General features: G+C 42.1%; 1 long non-coding RNA gene across 1 annotated transcript; it reads right to left on the bottom strand.

The window, feature by feature from the left end:
• Positions 1-5,360: 5,360 nt before the first annotated feature.
• On the bottom strand, positions 5,361-8,222 carry LOC124263852. Its single transcript, XR_006894974.1, has 3 exons — positions 8,096-8,222; positions 7,183-7,289; positions 5,361-5,374 (listed from the first exon to the last, which is right to left on the bottom strand). It is a non-coding gene; the product is annotated as an uncharacterized LOC124263852 (long non-coding RNA).
• Positions 8,223-12,800: the final 4,578 nt, after the last annotated feature.

Raw genomic sequence — 12,800 nt, 5'->3', positions numbered from 1 at the left:
TGGTCACGAATTGGTGTATGCACAGTACACTTGACAACTGATGCATTATAACATTATCACATGACATAACTCACATACTCGTCTTTAGTAAAACGACATACTTCATTGGCGGGATCCAGGTGGGGTGGGAGTGGTGGTTCAGGGGTTCAAAACCCCCTTTGAAAATGACTTAAGATCACATTGAAGATTTTTTTGCGTTGGCGGAGCCAATGTGGGTTTCAGGGGGTTGAACCCCTTGAACCCCCTCCTTTCAAAATTCCTGGATCCGCCCATGTACTTATCATCACTGAGAATGACAAACCACAAAATTTTCACTTTAGTACTGACCTCCCAAAGACAACACAACAGAGCAACATGAAACATTTAATTCTTTACAAAACAATGCCTATCTTGCCAAAATATAACAGATGTAAAACAAGAAGCACAACTGTTACATTTTTTTCTATCATCTTTACTGAAATAAATAATTTATGATGTCATCGTTTGAAACATTTCAAACAAGAAAGAAATGGAAATAACATATTCACAACTTGGTCCACTCCTATCCCAATATGAATTCCAGAGTAATCACAGTGAAGATACTAAAACTGGTACTCATAGCTCCACATCATAACACACAAACACTGTGACTCTCAGTCAGTACTTACATATCCACTTTGATGAAGTATACTAGCCACATAAAGAAACTGTGCATTGTCAAAATATTATCCCAGTTGATAAGTACGATAACAATGTCAAAGGTACATATAAACTTTAATGGAGAGATCATGAGACCATAACAAGTCGGGAGAATTTCAATTGAAAAGTCAATCACAATGACGTCACGAGGCCACAAGCGGGACAGGGGTCAAACGACCATGTCACAAGCTCAATAACGAGTATGTCCACCATCGGCAGTGAGAACAGCAGTGCATTGACGACGCATAGAGCCTATCAAACGTGCAAGGAAGGCTTGTGGGATGTCACGCCAGATTCTCTCAAGTTCTGTTGCAAGGTCAAGGACGTTATCTGGCGGATGAGGAAGACGGCGTAAAACAAACATGCTCTATCGGGGAGAGATCCGGTGAATTTGCAGGCCAAGGCAGCAAGTCAACGTTGTGGTGTTGCAAGAAATCCATAGCAAACCTTGCCTTATAAAGGCGGGCATTGTCCTGTTGGAATGTTAACCCAGGGCCATGACGTTGCAGAAAAGGAATTGCCACAGGTCGAAGAATCTGATCCCTGTAGCCCACACCAGTTAAGTTGCCCTGAACAATCACCAAAGGAGTTCTTTGGCGTGCTGTTATTCCACCCCAAATCATCACGGAACCACCACCAAAGCGATTCCTCTCCAAGACACAGGCCTGTGCATAACGTTCTCCCACGCGTCTATAGGCACGTTGGCGTCCATCACTATGGGAAATGTTAAACCTGGTATCATCTGTAAAACAACATTTCTCCACCAAAACAAGGGTCTGGGATGGCGGGACGTCAAGGTCTGATCCCGTGATGACGTAAACGTTGTCGAACTGTGTTGGGGTGGATACGGCGAAGTCCTGGGATGGTTCGGGCAGTCATCACTGCAGTCTGAAACCTGTGGCGAAGATGGGTCACCCTTATCCATCTGTCCTGTCTTGGCGTTGTTACACATGGACGTCCAGAACGTGGCCGATCGATGACGTCATTTGTGTTCTGGTAGCATCTCACCAGTGCAGAAATGGTGTTCTGGTGGCAGTGGAAATGTGCAGCCACTTGTCGTTGAGACATTCCCCACGGACCATCCCAATGGCCTCACGGCGTTGTGCAGACATGAGCCTTGGCATGCTATGCATTTCAATAGCCGTTTAATTTTTTGAACGATCGCAAGGGCAGGGGTTGAACTTTCCAAAGTGACAGTATTGTGTGGCATTCATTTGCTCTGTTTCTCTTTCCCGGAATGCATGTGCAACAACGTATTGCACGTCTCAAGGATCTAACCCACTGACGTCACGGAATGTGGCGTGCATGCATGTTGGATACATGTCACTAATCTCTGAGTTTAAATCCTTATGTGTCTACACAGGTTTGATAAATTTAAATTTTAAATTTTTGTATGCACAGTTTCTTTATGTGCCTAGTATATTTTATATAAAGTATATACCAACTAAACTATAATATGAACAGAAAAATAACAAGACGACAGTTATCAATATCCCTCGCAATGGTAAAAAATCTTCATGAATATATCAGCTAGTTATGACTATGTCAAATGTTACATTGTTCTTCACACTGATCTACAAAAACATACATATGTAAACTATTCATATAGTAGCATGCTTGTATCAACAATGGACTGTCTGATACAGAAATAGAGTGGTACTGTTGATTTAAGTCAATAGGATCTTGAATACACACAAAGTGGAATTAGAGTATTGACTTGTTGCCATGGAAATGCCAAAATTATTTTATTCAGAAATCCAAAATTAGAGTATTGACTTGTTGCCAAAGGCACCAGTTCACCACCAGACATATCTATGTAACAAGTCTGGTGAAGAAACATTGAACGGTTTTTAATTTCTGCACTGGAAAAGAGCACTACCACCAATTTCAGTTGAAGTCAAAGTTGTTGCCATGGAAACTCAAAATATATTTTATTCAGAAATCCAAAATTACTTAAAGGCACCAGTTCACCACCAGACCTATCTCTATGCAAAGTTTGGTGAAGAAATATGTAACGTTTTTATGTTCTGCTCTGGAAAAGACGATTTTGCACAGATGGACGCACAGACGAAGGCCAAAATAATACACGGTCCTGCAAAATGAGTTGCAGGGGATAATAATTACAGTCCAAAAGAAAGATCCATATAAATGAACAAAATGCAAATGTAAGACCACAATCTATCAAGTGGAAGCCGTGGTGGCTGAGCGGGTTTGGCAGCTGACTTTGTGTGTTGGCAAATAGGGGCCTGACTCTGAGTGTGTGGGTTTGAATCCGGATGGGACTCAACCAAACAGAAGTACTAAAATCTGTACTTTACTAAGAAAGTGTAATCCCAAATATAAATATGTTAAAGTTGACTTAAGTTTTATCTGTATTAAAATATATACACCTCATAAGGAACATGTACATAGTCGGAAACAACGTCATGTAACCATTGAATTGCAGTGAACTATTGTCATTTAACAACACATCACATATCACATAACTAAAAGCACCTGATGTGGTTCAATGAACAGCTGGGACCTTCTTAATACCCATCCAACCTGAACCTGAATCACCCATCCCAGCCCTGTACAATGTAGGGAGGCAGGTGTCCCTATCGTGTAGTATTGCTGGAATATTGATAAAAACAGTGTACAACAGTGAGAAGTATTAGATCTGGTGCTCAAAACATTGTTATAGTGTGAGCTGTGTTTTGCATGTCATTATTTCAAACTAATGCTTAGTGAACCCTACCTTACAAAACAGTCTGATCAACTTCAATATCCCTGTGAAATCAGAGTTTGAACACTACCTTTGATGGGACCATAAGCTCTAGCATTTCCAGCTGAGAGTTTCCCTGACTCATAGATTGCCCATCGGCCCCTGACCTTGACATTGAGCACATGATGACAGCCTGGCTATGGTTGGCGTGAGTGAAGGATGTCTTACACAAATCTGTATTTGGTTTGTCAGCTTCGTAGAACTTCAGGCTGGGGTTTGGGTATTTGGATATGTTTGGTGAATTCCATGCACTCAATGTGAAAAATAAATGGGTGACTTCACTCGGGATTTTTTTCAGATATACATTAATAACATGGTGACCCTGTTTCTTTATTCTGTCCAATATGTCTCCTGAATGTCTCACAGCACCACCAACACAACTAAGATGACGGTAGTCACAAAGATGAAGAAACTGTGTTCCGTTATAGAGGAGACAGGAAGCATCAAGAAAATCTACCCTAAACAGTGGAAATCCCCAGTAGAGATCAAAACTACATGATCAAATCCTTCTGGAATGGCCAACATCAGGACAACTAAGTAGACTGTAGAGTTAGGCTGAATGTTGTAGTCACTCAGCTTCATCTGTTTCTGACCATCTCCATACACCTACAACAGACAAACAGCTCTCTTGACCTGACCCAAAGCTTTTGTTTTGCATGTTGTTTAACGTAGCACTCAGCAATATTCCAGCTATATGGTTGCTGTGTGTAAATAATCAAGTCTGGACCAGACAATTAAGAGATTGACATCATTATCTACGTGGTGGGATACGATGGCATGTGTCAACCAAGTCAGTGAGCCTCACCACCCAATCCCATTAGTCACCTCTTACAAAAAAAACATGGGTTGCTGAAGACCAATTCTAACCTCGATCTTCATAGGTCAGGAGCTCAAAGCATTTAGACTGTACACTGCATAAAGAATAATATTATATATTTTTCTATAATGTACTTATACCTGACGCTGGGAGCCATAAACCAAATCATTCAGCTGTCTATAGTATGCACATTTACTTTCCTGTTTGATTAGTTCCTGATGTAAAAGTCTCAGTATCTTGCCTTCACAAAATCTGTTAGTGTACACTAGGGCTGCAAAACGAATACACTATGTGGCTAATATGATACATATCATGAATATTGGGTAACGAATACGAATAATTATTTACTGAATACAATATTGTAGTTAAGGATTGTTGTACAATATGGAACTTCCATGTTGACAGTTTTGATTTGACACAGCATTAACCAGTGATCTCATGACACTCAAATTTGGTATGTAATAATTATAGTCGACAGTACCGTGACGTGGCCTTGGCAAACTAACATGACTTGCGCTACTGCAATGATAGTACATAATCAGTCCTTGCATATCTCACTTTCCAAAGTACACAAGGGTTCAAGTAAAACATGCTCCCTTAAAAAAAAGTCGTAAATATTCGCTAATATTCGGTTCTGGTGACCATGAATAACTAATTGAATTCATGAAGGACTACGGTTCGATTCACGAATATGCGAAAGTGAATCGCTTACAGCCTTAGTGTACACTTTCAGCAAAAGATGAAGCCAGTATGTCCAATCTTACACCATACCTTTATCTCTTTATCATTGTATAGCAGCTTCTGTTTCTGAACTTGATGTTTCAGCTTGTTCTGTATGGACTGCTTCAGCTCCAGTATTGTCATGGAGGGCCTGTAGTTCACTGTCATTGAGTCCCCATTCAGTACTGCCACACGCCACCCACACACCTGACCAAGGCCACCCTCGGAATAAACCAAGGGAGTGAACTCTGTAGTGTACTCCATGGAACATCTCATCTTCTCTCAGGTCGTGAATGAATGATAGCAATATTTCTGCTTTCAGGTGTCACAGGCTTTCCACATTCTGCAAAAGGACAGCACTTCTTCTCTTTCAACACATGATGTCGAATCACACACTGGAAAAATAACACAGAAACCCACTTCAGCATTTTGCTTATTTCTTTAAATTGCTGTGATGCCCATTTCTGCTGTCCCCTGCTACAATATTGCTGGAAAAAGCAGAATCCATAAACCAGACTCACCAATCAGATTACTTTTGGTTTAAAGAGCAAAATGACCTAATTACAGACCATAATTAAATTATCTCTTCACCATCTATAACCTACTCTTCATTATATGTCAATCAATTTGTTTCAAAACTACAAAGATCCTAATCACACCTAACCACAAAATGCCTGAAATACTGACAATGACAATAAACATCTTAACTTAGTATAAAGATGCACAGAGATTTCTGTAGACATTATTCCAAAGAAAGGGCTGTCAAAGACTGCATTCATTACCTTCATGACCATCTTTCACATGTATTACACTTTGCAGGGGTGGAAATTGTGCTTAATTTAAATATTGAAATGGCAGAGATAAAATATTTTCAATGTGCCTCTGCAGCATGACTAAAATTTAATAAATACTTGATTCATTGAATAGAAAATGCAATGAATCCGACCAACTGAAATGATTCAAAATCTATTTTTGCACACTAACAAACTGTTTATCAGTGGCACTCTCTATTTCACAGCTTCAAATGTTCATGGCCATTTTGAATGTTATTGTGCATAACAGGAAATCCTGTTTTGCATGATAACATGGTTTATGAGTTAGTTTTATGGGTTCAGGACAAATGAAACTGAGCTGTTCTTGCAGAAAGGATGGAGATTAGGAAATCCATCTCTCAAGGTTACAGGTTTACAAACTACATGTTGTGTACAGATTATTAAACAATAAATTGAAATGACATAATTGTTGTAATGTCTTGAGTTTAATTGTATCATCAAAGGTATGGGCACACATATTTTCACAAAGGCACACAGGGGTCTACATTATCTGTCTGGCGAAGCTATGGCACGCTTTGATTAAAATACATGTCTATCCCTGCTTTGTCAGTGCATCTATATCCATCCCAAATCCTTGTTTGGATTTACTATAAATTTTGATACCTGATATGTAGGTTGGTAGTCAAAACTGATACATTACTTAAATTCCTGACTATTTCTAGCAGATACTGTAAGGTATAACAATCAAGGCAGCCGGTTGGCACAAGACAACCTGTTAACAATACTTGTCCCTCGCTGCCTCACCATGTGTGTGTTCAGGGGGTTTGAACCCCAGCCCTGCTCTTTTGAAAATGACTAAAGACCACATAGAAGTTAATGGTTTGCATCGGGAGCTGAGGGGGTTGGGGTTCAAAACTCCTGAACCCTCCCCTTGTTAAAATTCCTGGATCCGCCTATATGTAACCCATGCTTAGCAGAAGAGGCTTAATTAACGGGATCGTGGTGGTCACTGACTTGGTTGACACATGCATTCATATCCCAATTGCGTGAGATGCTCATGCTGTTCATCACTGGATTGTCTGGTCCAGACTTGATTATTTACAGACTGCCGCCATATAGCTTGAATATTGCTGAGTGCAGCATAACACTAAACTCACTCAATAATGACTACGTTATACTTTTGCTGGTCTCATAGAGAACAGCTACACACATTGAATGTTTCCTTTATGTTAATACCATTTCAGTAAATTACTAGTATTAAGTGTTGGACATATTGTATGGAAATCAACAGCAGCATTCGGTCCTTATATCACATCTCTGACCTAACAAAGTTTTTCAAATATACAAGTCAAGATGACCACTGATTTTCTTTCAATTCCTGCAACCCCATACCTTTTTCCACAGAATATTTTGAATTATGGCAATCTTACCCTCATGCAGTGAAATCTTGGATGTTTGCAATTCTCAGTTATGTCAAACTGAGGAAATTCATTGGACAGCTTGTTTTCCTTACATCCAAAGCACCTCATTGTCAATGCTGAAAATGGAAACCTCTGAATTATAAACATCACCACTTCCTCAATATATAGAGAATATTGTGTCCACTTTCTGATTGAAAAGATTGCTGATTTCTAAGATAAGAATTTGATGATGAACAATTCTGATTATTCAGTGTAGTTGGAATCACACTTCAAAAGTTAACAGTACTTTCATTCCATGAAGTTCCTGTTTCAATTGAGAGGTCACATAGGTTTACATTCAAAGTCTTTGAATTAAAATCTATACCTGTTTAAATATGACAAAATGTTTACGGCACATGATAAGTTTGGGAAATATAAAGCCATGATGTTTCTGAATGCCACTTACTGAGGTCCATCACAAGCATTTGAATCACTAAACCATTGCATCCTCTTCTGGAGTTATCTCCCTTACACTAGAAAGCCCTCAGTATACGAAATAAATAATTTATGGGTGGGGATGTGGTGGTTGATGATGATTTTTATGGAGAAGCATGTACAATGTAACTGCCCCTGCCAAAAAAATAAATTTATGTACAAAGTAAGGAACCCCCTACATGTCATGTACAAAATCAATGCCCCCCTCCCCATATTTTTTTAAGCATAATTTTTAAGTACATTATTGCTAACACATAGTACATGTGTACAAATTGTTGACCCCCTGCCTCCCCAGAACAAAATGGGTGATCCTACTCTTTAACACACACCTGTAATTTTATACCATTAATTGAGACATCAATGAGGCACATTGTGATATCACGCGCGCGCGCACACACACACACACACACACACACACAGCCCTCATTTTTATCTCTTCAAAACCTACCGTTTGACAAGCTTCTGGCTGACAACAATAATGCTACGTCTTCGTATTCGAAGAATATCGTGTCTACATCCACGTAGGCAATTATTCCAGGAACTCTACTTTCGGTCCCTCTACTTTCGTTATTGAGTCTTTTTCAGGAAGGGTCGATTGTGATAGTAGGGTGGACGGTTTGCTAAAGGACTTTGGTTTGCACGAATCTGAATGAAAGATCTAATGGCGGTTTCGTTCAATTTGTTGCATGAAATGAAGAGAACAGATGCAGGTCTATGTAAAATCAATTCTTTACTAATAAGTCATCTATCAGTCAACAATCTAAGAGAAACCACGCGGGTGTCATTGTTCGGGTCCCCTTAAGTTTGTATAGATTGGTCCATATATGACGTAATTACTTTTCCTGGGATCGGGTGCAGAACTGTCCACGTCTCGGAACCTCGAAGATCATAAGGTGAGCGTCCCTGACAGTTAAATTTGTTAAAATATGGTTGATATTTGTTTTCTGGTTAACCCATAACAGTCTATACAAATGTTAGCTACATGTACATTATTTAATGAGTACCAAGAGTAGTATATACAATGGGGTTCTGGATCACTTTCAACAAAGCCTCTGCAAAGCCTTATTTGGTAAATAAGGCTTTGGTCGGGCCCTTAGCTCTTGCTACCATTACCCTACTATGAAAAGTTTGGGCCGATAGCGGTTCTGGATCACTTTCAACCAAAGCCTCTGCAAAGCCTTATTTCACAAGTAAGGCTTTGGTCGGACCCTTAGCTCTTGCTACCATTACCCCTACTACAAAAAGTTGGGGAAAGTTGGGGACCTCCTAGTCAGCTACCGGGGCATGGGGAAGTAACGGTATTGCCCCATCCAATACTGGGCTGCGCCTAATGGCACTATGCCATGTTTACCCTCGATGAAACAGTTTAATGTGAATCGCCTATGATCTCTTTGGTGTTTGTAATAAAGGCTTGCCGGGCTTTTTCACCCCTTGTTCTATGTACTTTTTTTCGCCCCCTCGCTGATAGTAGACTTACGAGACTTGGACCTAATATCTTGTTTCATTTTGTTATATTTTGTGAGTTCAGAGAGGATTGAACTAAACTCCTCCTCTGAGATCTTACTGTCAGTAAGTGCCGTGGAAATACGCCACTTACTGTGTTCAGCTTTGCTTCAGCCAGAACCCTGATCTCATCGTGTTTCAATGCCTTACGATGCAGTCTGCGTGGATGCCAACTTAAGCACCAACCCTAACACCCCTGCCACCCCAGCTGTTATTTCAATACCTAGCACTATAGGTGCAGCCACGATGGTAGCTAACAACCCAACACCTGCCGCCCCTAGCCCCATGCTGGTTGCCATATATAGTGTCAGCCCCGGCCCACGATATTGAAAGCTCTATGGTACTTTTTACATAGTGCTTTCCGCTGTCGCGGTCTTGTTCTAGTTGGCGCTTTCACATCACATAACTGTTCTCAAACGAACCCGCTTCACGGTTTCCAGGGTCTTCGCTACTTCCTCTATGACTGGGTACAGCCCCATCCTATAATATATATTACAAAAGATATTTTAATTGAGTATCAGTTAACCTTCGCTAATGTACTTAAAGCTGATATAACTTAGATAAGTGTGCACGTAAAAAACGGGTCTTAACTCTACTTCCATTAAGGAGACGAACTCCATCAAGGCTTGCTACAGGGTCATTTCCCGATACCTTAGTAATACGGCAACGCTTGTTATTACACCTGGCTTCCCAGTTTATGACCATACCAGCCATAATGTAAATATACTCCCCATTCGCCGGCTTATCTCCGAGATAGACATCTATGATGAATGTGTAGTTTTCCTGACATTTCTAAAGACCTCTTGGTGATCAAGTAATTTGATCCCTATCTTCACCTTCTCCCTGGAAGTTAACATGTTACCCGAAAGTGGTCTGGTATTGGTGTGATATATATATTAGGTTCTGGAAATAGCACTCCATCTACAAGTAGGCCTTTGGGTTCCGAACTAACGATCCTATAATTATGCCATTGTTCTTAAGCTCGAGACAGTACCATCTTGTCTCAAGGTGATATAAGGTGCAGTGAGGGTTAAGTTGAGTAACCATTCAGGCTCTTTAAAATCTGATAACGACACCTCCTATACACGCTTGTGTCTTTGAAGTGTAGGATGTATAAGGTGTCTTCCTCACCAGGCTGGTCAATCCTCTAGGCCTCCTCGAAAGTGAGTTTGGGCAGATGATCGGCCATTGCTGCCCGCCTATACACGCTTGTCTTTCAAGTGTAGGATGTATGAGCCACCTTCCTCACCAGGCTGATCGAATCCCTCCGTGTCCCCTAGGTCGCTAAGCGTAGTGTTGGGACAATGACTGGTCATTGCTATAATACTATTACGATATAATTTCCAACTGGTTTTCTGATAATAGGTCAGGGTTAACTTCACCCCATGAAGTGTATGTTGTCAGGTAGGAAGATCTTGGTTAGTGATATAGTGTTTTCCACGATCACGGTGACACCCTGCAGACTGGTGTTGGAGCCGACACCCACCCGCACGTAAACTGTGCAAACGCGATACTGGTGTCGCTTTCACCCACCCAAGTTTGATCCCCTTCACGATCTCGACATCATTCCCCGATGGTTCCCCTAGGTAGACTTTGATGATCAGTGTTGAGTTCGCCGGTAGACTCTCTAGTATCCTGACCACGCCTTCAAATTCAGACACCAACTGCAATGTCACGCTTTGCATGCCCGCTTTACTCGATAGCATGTGGGCTGCCATACTGGCTTACTGGGCTGATGACTACGCCACGCCTCTGAGTCGGACGTAGTTTCACGAGCAGGGTTCCGCTTGTTAACGACTTTGTTTAGGTGGTTGTCTTTGTTATCCGTGAACACGAGGGGAGCCGAGCCTAATATTGAGAAACCAGTCGCCTTTATCTGGTATCAACACTCCACTTGTCATCTTCGTGAAGACGAAAGCATATATGGCTTGTTTCGGGCGACGGTAGTGCTCTCAACATCGCCTAAGTCTAACAGTTTGCCCCCGAACGATGGGTATATTATCCAATTATCATTACCGTGGTGACTAGGGTGTACTTAGTGTTGACTACCGCCTTTGAGGTATCTACTATATCACCTAGGGCTCCACCGAGGGGACTTCAACGCTTTGTAAATGTTGTTTTTCAGTTGCAAGGCGCATAATTTACCATCTACCCGAGCCGCCGAAACCGCTGCGGTGTCCCCGAGGTCGGAGATCCCCACATTGACGATTTTTTCACCCCGGCCCTTGTGCGCTGGTCATTTTATGTGAAGCGCTAAGCTGAGGTATCCTATATTCACGGGATTATGATTTATATCTAACACCGATATTATCAGCTCAGGTATGTTGCCCTGAGTCAACCTCTTATACTGTCAGCTGTGAAAACGACTCGCCCTACCGCCGCTGTATTTCTCCGCTTTCACCGCACGCTCTCAGTATAGTGGAAGGGTGACCCCTTGAATGTTGTACGCTGTGCTCACCTGACCTAGATGAATGTACAGCTCTCGCACGGTAATTAGGTCGGGTAACTTCGCGCTGTGACGGTTGTTGTTGGTTTTATCTCGCCAGGTGATATACCGAAAGTGTCTTCGCCAATGGCCGGCCGAGCCTCAAGGAGTTTCTTCCGTTGTTGATTAACACCACTGTGCCGCTTGAGTCGCTCATCTTGAGTTCGCTCCCAGGGTTTGAAGACCTCATCGCTTAGCGAAAGCACACGCTGTAGTAGCCGCCAGTTATCTGGCTGCGAAGTTCCACTAACGAACAGCTTATTGTTGCTGGCGCTGATGTTAGTCCATTGGCGGTAGGTAGGTGATATCGCAGAGTGCGACTTCGAAGTTGACCGGACGTGATATCGATCGCTAAGGCCAGCTGAACGGCCTCACCGCCGCTATTCCTGGAAGTGTTATGTACATGTTAGAGTATATATGCTCATTATATAATAGTTTTAAAATGTATTCCCAAGGAGGAGCATCCTCGCAGTGAGTGTCTTACTCCCCTGAGTGTTTTACCCTAAACTGGACATAGATTTCACACCCATGAAGATCGCGGTTGCTGATGGGATGTATTTCAACGCCCAGCTTTTAGATGTGTTCAGCCTGTATAAATTTTCGTGACTAACGCTAAGGTAGTTCATGCTTGGTTCAACAACCCGATGCAGTTCTGGCAGAATCAACTCAACTTCGCCGTGTGGTGCGCTACAACGGGTGTGGTGTGACATTGACCGACACTGGGCGGGACCGCTGAGTCAGTCTGTGTTCAAGTTCCACGGTACTACCAGGTCAGGCGATCCTTAAAGAAATCAGCGCCCCGCCCCACAGGACAATGCATGGAACCCATTAAACAACAAGTACGATAGGGCGGCCTACTTAACGATTTGCAACGACTTCGAACTAAACCCGAAGACGGATTACGCTTGTCGGGCCGAACCACGGGTTGGGTATCCCCATCGCTCACCAAATGCCCCTTGTGGAAGCCAGCAAACTGCTGGTGAAAGATTGGGGATACAAGTCGTGATCATCTCTTCACAACCAACGAAAGTGGGATGACCGCTACATGGCTTTCAATGCCAACAAGGAGTACAGAGTCTGGAGGTTTGATCAGGAGAGGCAGCGGATGACTGGAAAAAGTTTATGTTGGACACGCCGAAGGGGTTTACTCGCGTCGCACTGAACG

The sequence above is a fragment of the Haliotis rubra genome, unplaced genomic scaffold, assembly GCF_003918875.1.
Source record: "Haliotis rubra isolate DU_JTF1 unplaced genomic scaffold, ASM391887v1 Scf9, whole genome shotgun sequence".
Taxonomy (NCBI): domain Eukaryota; kingdom Metazoa; phylum Mollusca; class Gastropoda; order Lepetellida; family Haliotidae; genus Haliotis; species Haliotis rubra.
This window is presented reverse-complemented; position numbering and strand designations above follow the sequence as displayed.